Raw genomic sequence first — 7,217 nt, forward strand, 5'->3', positions numbered from 1 at the left:
GTGGTTGCATCTTCTGTAGTTCCATTCTTGTCCCCTAAATCACCAGCTGAACAAAACTGACCCTCCAGAGAAGCTGCTTTACCTTAAAATACTCCTTTTTCTTGTGATGTATTCCTGGATGCTGCAAACGCTGCCTTGCTTGTCCCAGGATTTAATCAGATTAATTAAGCTGTACTTGTATTAATTTAAATTACAAGTATCTGAGGGCTCAGCCAGATCAAGTGATTTATGGGCCATATCAATCTAATTAATACCACCAACTCCTAAAATAAAAACCTAATAAATGAGTTTATTATACATCTGTAAGATCAACTTATTAGCTTTGGGTCTCTAGTGACACAGCCGATTTGATGGACGTTTTATATCCCTGTTGGAAAAAGGTCTTATTTTTTTTTTCCTTCCCACTTGCTGTATTTTTAAAAAGTATCTTCTTCAGGGCAGGAGGAGAGAGGAACAACACAAGCTCAGTTATCAAACCACCAGCCAAGCCAAGAGGTCCCCAAAGTCCCGCTGTACACAAATTGTGGGGGTTTTAAAACTGGGTGCCCACAGGAGAACAGTTTATCTGACTTCTTGCAGGCAGAGCCTGCCCTGGTCTGTGCCTTCCAGCTAAGCAGCCTGAATCTGGAGTTAGTCAGGGGATGAGGATGGAAAAGGAATAAGAAGAGAATTAAAAGCTTCTCAGAAGCAAATCTGAGCAGGAAGGAGCTGGGATGGTTTGGAAGGCACTGCTCATCAAGGTGACTTTGCTGGACTGAGTTTGCCCTGTCCACAGCAGCGACTAAAATGCCACTTGCACAGTGACAGCTCAGAGATGCCAAAGCTTCCCTTTGTCACCGCTGCGAGGGACTTCAAAATTCATCACGGGAGCTAATTCCAGGGAATGCAGGAGGCACCTCCAAGCTGCAACCCAGTGGAAGGGAGAGCGGAGTAAAGGAGGAGCAGGGCCCTGCTTGGCCATGCCCTTGCCCGCTGCTCGCTTGGCAGCTCAGCTGTGTTGATTAGCTTTTCAGCCATGCTTTCCCTTCAGTCCTGGAGTTCACGCTCGATTTCCTGAGCTGTAACGTTGTTTCCCTTGCTTTGCAAATCCCCTTGGAGCAAACAGCCATGTGATGGAAACAGGAGCAGGCTCCCTCTCTTTACCCTTTGCTTACAAAGTAAGTTCTTCAAATGCATTTGTCATATTGTGTTCAGGATAACAACCTGCTGCAGCAAAGAGAAGGGACTGGGAGGCCTTTCTGGGGGAGAAAATGGGGCGATTTATGGAATAATTATATAAAGACCGAGCCATCCTGTGTGTCTGTCGCTGTGATTTATTACAGTTACACAGAAAATTGGCTGCTTGGACTATAAAAGATGGCTGCAGGCAAACCTGGACCCCTTTGCTTTCCTTTTTGCCACTCCACACACACAAACCCAACAAATTAACTCAGCAAATTTGCAGTAATGACCCATCATTTCTATTTTAAAAGACGTGCCAGAGCAAAGGTACTGTGTGGAGCTGTTCCTCAGACACAGCCATATTCACTGTCCCTGCTGCTAAGCCATGGGCTAGCTGTCAACATGGGAAACCTCTGCAGCCCCCCTGACTCCTTTGCTGGTGTACAGTGTATGGGGGCACTTTGTTCCATTTCATCCAGGGTTATCTGGATCACTCTGAAGGATTTTTGCAGTACCTCTTGCCTCCCCTCTGGCTGTTGCAGTTTTGATGTGCTACTGCTGTTTTCCACCCTCTTTCCATTCGTTGCCCACAATTATCATTTTGCATTTGTCTATATCCAGCTGTATTTTCCATTTACCACTTAACTTGGCTAAAAAAATCCCTTTTGTATCAGACCAGGTGGCTTCTACTGCTTTCCACACACTACTCTCCTTTGAGTCACTTCTATTCATGCTAAAATAACTTTAGCAACCAAAGGTGCCATTAGCTGCAAGGGCAGGGACTCTGCTTAGCAGAGGACCAGACAGGAGGAAAATTAACTTCCAGCTGCAAGGATGAGAGGATTTGGGCATTTTCATTCCTCCTCAACACTTAAGACTGTAGGTCACCCAGGGCTAGGAATTCATTCTTCCAGAGATGTTTCATCATGAGAAAATCTTCCAGCTGCTGTTGGACAGCTCTGCCAGCTCTATACCAACTCTTACCAATATCTTTTTTCCATGGCTCCATGTTCATATCCAAACAGCCTCTCTGGTCCAACAGCTACAAGCTCACATATTTCATTCTAAAGCTTCATTCTAAATCTCAGCAAGAGCTTGTAAAAGTTTATTCCTTTGGTCCATGGGCAACCTGCAGTGTATCCCACCCACATGGCCCCTTGTGCAACTAAAGAACAGCCTCTGTTCAAAGGATGGGGCACAGGGAGGCACAACAGCGTGGAAAGAAGGGGGTTACAGTGGGACCTGGAAAAGGCGGTTGATCCTTAGCCCTACCACAGTCCACAATGGAGCCAGGAGAGTCTGAAGGTCCCCATGTCCTGCAGCTTCCGATGGCAGCTCCCACGCCACCCTTCACAGGGTGAAGTCCCCTGGGTTTGTGCAGGTTGTGCATCACAGTTGTACCTGGAACAGGCAGGCTAAAAGTAGCCTGGAAGGAAAACAGCAACCGTGTATGGAAAAAACAAGAGATGATTAACAGATGATCCAACTCCCTGCAAAGCCTAGTGGGGAAGGTTATACCTTATGCTTTCCAAAACACAACTCCTCTCCTGCTCATCGGTCATTAAGCTGCTGCTGATCTTTCTGAAAGCAATATTAGTTGTTGCTTCAGGTTGTGGGTTGACAATCATCAGCTTCTGCTCATCAAGAGAGTAAAGAAACATCTATTTTAGCTAAAACAGAACTCATTTTTATCCTTCCCCCAGAGGAAAGTTCCTCACCGTCACTCTGTGCAGAGCAGCAGGCAGACCTCAGAGACTGTAACTTGCAACAGTACAGCAAAATTAATTGTTCAATTATAAAATGCTTGGAAGAGGAAATAATTTGAGGTACAAATAGATTTTATTAAAAATAATTATATGCAGGAAGAGCAGGGACAGGTTTTTTCCAGCTGTAGTTCCAGACAGCATTTCCGGGTCATCATGGCAGGGCTCTGGTAAAGCCCTGTCTGAATGTGTGGCCAGTTATCACAGAGAAATTTCTGAGTAAAAGCCTGAACTAATCCAGAAATGGTTTTAAAAGGTATAAAATGGCTGAATTTCATGGAAATGTTTAAATTTGTCCTTTGTTAATGGGGAAACTCTGCGTAATACAACTAACCTCCAGCAGAAGAGTCAGGTCTGGCCAATAATGGGTGAGAAACAAAAATAGTTCTGTATATAGAGAAAAAGTAACTTTTAGTTCAGTACAGTTTCAAGCTGCATTGGAATGGGTTGGGTTTCCTTCTTGGACAACCTGTATATAAAAAAAGACAACCATTTTAATTTAGTACAAGGTCATGGTATGGGTGCAAAGAAAAGTAAATCTTCCTGTGAAATACAATGATGAAATTGGGATCATTGAAAACAATAAACCTGAAAATCATGTCTGAAAGCAAAACCAGCCCAAGGGGCTGATGCCCCCACAGTGACACAGCAGAGGTTTGGGGAGGAAATCACCCCCCTGGGATGCTTTGCCCCTTGGAATTTAGGCTCTGCAGTGGCCTGGGGTGTGTTTGCATGTGTACGTGGGCATGAAGCTGCTCCAGCCAGAACAGAAGAGGCAACCCAAAATGGAGAGGACACAGGCTGGGATCCTTCCAGGGCTGGAGAACGTGCCCTGCTGGGATGGAAAGGCTCTGGGAATGTGTTTACTGCCCCAGGCCAGCAGCAGGGCTGGTGCTGCCTTTCCCAGTCTCAACTGATGCAATACCCAGCCAGAGCCCTGGACAGCTGCGGCACAGGAATGGGAATTCCTCCCGACCCAGAGAGTGCACAGCAGGGAAGAGCATAATCTCCGTGATTTACAGGCTGCAGCTCTACTTTAAAATACATTAAACTCCAACTATTTAATTACTGGGCACTACCAAATCACAGAGACAGAGGAGTCAGTCACGTCTGCTAATGCCAACATTTATCATCCTATTTATCTACTCCAGCTTCTGAGACCCATATCGAATCACTTTCCTGTATTAGCTAATAACGGATGAGTTTATTCCTTGTACCTCTGGGCAGCCCTCGATGGATATTATCGCACTGCTGGCAGCACACATCCACCTAGGGAGAGATAAACTGGTTTAGAGCATATAAAGAATAGTAATCACCAGCCAAAACTCAAATCCAAATCAAAGCCTTTTTCCCTGCTGCCTCCTGCCCCCAGATACTAATTCTCACCAGAGAGTAAATGCAAACAGTGCTCGGCCCCTCTCTGGCTGAAAACCTCCTGATACTTCTGAGAAATCATTAAATATCTACATTTTATGGTTACAGACACAGAAAAATGAAGTGCCTGGCTGAGAGTGGGGGAGCTCCAGAAACACGCCCCTGTCCTGCTCACCTGCATTGGGAGAGCAAAAAATGAGCTGGTACAGGCATGGACACAGAATGCCCATGAAAGAAAAATCAGTAGGTGAAGCAAATTTATCCATGGAAACATACTGGGTGTTCAAGAAACAGCGAGAGGAGTGAGAAACTGCCAGGTGCTCAGCAAAGCTGCTCCTGTGCTCAGCCTGTTCCCAGTAAAGTCCTGATCAACCCTGCACGATCTTCTTCTGTCTAATTTTCCCACTGGAAATGCTATGCTTTTCATTTTGCTTGCTTATGCTGCTTTTCATAAGGAAAACAAGTTTAAATTGCTCTATTTGGAAACTTTCAGCAGTCTTATTTTCAGAATAAATACTCAGCATCCTCTGAGCTTTGCACAGTTGTCTGTCCCTAAGCTGAGCACGAAGAGGAAAAAAAAAGAGGCTTTTTCCTCTTCCCAGAGAGTCCAAAAAAAGCATAATAAAGCATATATATTTTTATTCCATAGCAGCTTTTGCTGCTGGTGCTTTTACTTAGATCACTGTGATGGTTATCTCATTATTGTTTATTTATTACAGCCTGTCATAAATATATATATGTATATATATGTGTGTGTATATATATATGCATATAATATACATATATATATAATCTGGTGGTTTATCATTAACCCCATCACCCTCCAGCTAATTCTATTAGCCAAGTAGGTAATCCTGCCTTTTGATGCTTGAAACACCCGAATACGCTGAGCTCTGACCGAGCGGTCCTTACAGAAAAGGCAGCTACATAAGGAACAGACAACTGCAGGGAAATCAGGGAAATTATCTGTGGATCTTCACAAAGTCCCCTGGAAGAGTTCAGACATGGAGCTGTCTTAATTGATAGCATGGCCACTTAGGGGACCAGTATCCATAGAAACTCCAGGGCCTTGACAAGATGACAAATAACGCCTCGAGAGCCTAATAATAGCAAGAATAATGAGGTGTGGCCAAAAAACCCAACAAGAAGCCAGGCATCTCATGGTATCGAATGGGTGGGCCCAGCTAATGAAAGCCTGGCAGATCTCCGTGACGGCGGGAGGGAGGTGAAGCACAACTGGGGGAGGGAAAAAAAGAGTTGCCAAAGCCGGATGGGATTCCAGTCCCAGGGAAAAGCCCCGCGGCAGACGTGCCACTGGGGATGTGGCTATGGGGCTCTGCCCTCCGTGTACATCGGCCATAAATTGGGAGCAGCATCACTGGGAGCATCTCACAGAAGCCTGGTCATGTTTTGGAAGTCACCCCATGGCCTGGGCCTTGGGGACAATGTTTTGGCCACCGCAGATGTCCAGCTAGGCTGGGACCCGGGGAGTCCTTGGGAACCGCGGCGGGTGGTCTCAGCCCCTTTTCAGAGCCTCTCGCCGAGCTTTAATCACCTCTTGACCCAAGCTCGGCTCTTCCTGTGCCACTCGTGGCACAACTTTCCCAGGCGCGCGGCGCCGGAGCCCGGTCCTCGCCTGCTGCTCGGGGCTGTGCGCACGCCGCTCCCAGGGCACATTGCACCGCCGTTCCTCATTGTTCGGGGAGCTTGACCTTTTTCTTAATTAGCTTAAAACCGCACAATAAAAAAAAATCTAAAAAGGGGAAAAAAGGAAGGAAAAAAAATAAAAGGAAAAAAACCCCTCCGTAAAAGCCAGTCGCAAATCAAAAGAGGCAACAGTGAGAGCTAGCAATGTGTCACCACAAGTGTCCGAGTCAATGGAAACCTTGTTAGGTGGGGAACAAGGGTCTGCGCTAACAAGCTCTTATCTGTGTTTTTGTTTTCTATTGAAGGTGCATGTCATTAGGAGGAGTGTTAACAAGAGCTCTCAATAGCTTCATATGGCCAATGGCCTCTGAATATTCATGAAGGTGTGAACAGAATGTGGGAAAGCGATGGAAGAAAAGGCAAGAAAAGCGGCAAGAGGGCTGATTGTGCCGAAAGAAAAGAGCCCGGGCTCTGTGGGAAAAAGGGATCCTGAATCCCTCAAACAAGAGTGTATTTCCTTGGCAAAACCTGTCCTTCAAGCTGTGGGATGGTATTGATGGAGGCAAGGAGGTGGGATTTTTCTGAGCAGCGCTGGCAGGGAACCAGCTTCTGGCATTTGAGGTGACAATGCCCAGGGCTTTTTTAAACTAAAATCACAGCGGCCACTGGCACCTGTTTTTGGAGATGTGCAACCCTCTCTCCAGGCTTACTGGATCACAGGAGGGATTCAGAATGTGGTTTTTGCTGGATGCCCGATATTGAAATGGGGGTGAACTCACAGGGGATGGAGAAGACAGGAGGCAAAGGAGCAAGTCTGGATTTTGCTCCAGCACTGCCTTGCTCATCATGCTGAGAGGAACAACTCACCTGCACCCAGACAAAATCAAGGAATCACAGAATCAGACACTGTTTCACTTGGAAGGAACTGCAGACATCATCTCATTCCATTCCCCTGCCTTGGACAGGGACACCTTCCACTATCCCAGGTTGCTCCAAGCCCATCCAACTGGCCTTGAACACTTCTAGTGTTAAAGATGGGGATGGTGCAGCCACAGCTTCTCTGGGCATCTCCATGGCCGCCTCTGGACTTGCGCCACATCCTTCTGATGTTGGGAGCCCCATTCAGACACTGCATACCTGCTGCCAGCACCTGCCTCCCCTCCTGCACCTCCCTGCATCCCCAGCCTTAGAGAAATCCCTCATTTGCCTCTGGCAAGAGCCCAGCAGGGCTTCCCACGGGGCAGGCAGGATAAGGAAAGATGCTTTTCCTAT

The sequence above is a fragment of the Corvus hawaiiensis genome, chromosome 13 (genome assembly GCF_020740725.1).
Source record: "Corvus hawaiiensis isolate bCorHaw1 chromosome 13, bCorHaw1.pri.cur, whole genome shotgun sequence".
Classification (NCBI taxonomy): Eukaryota; Metazoa; Chordata; class Aves; order Passeriformes; family Corvidae; genus Corvus; species Corvus hawaiiensis.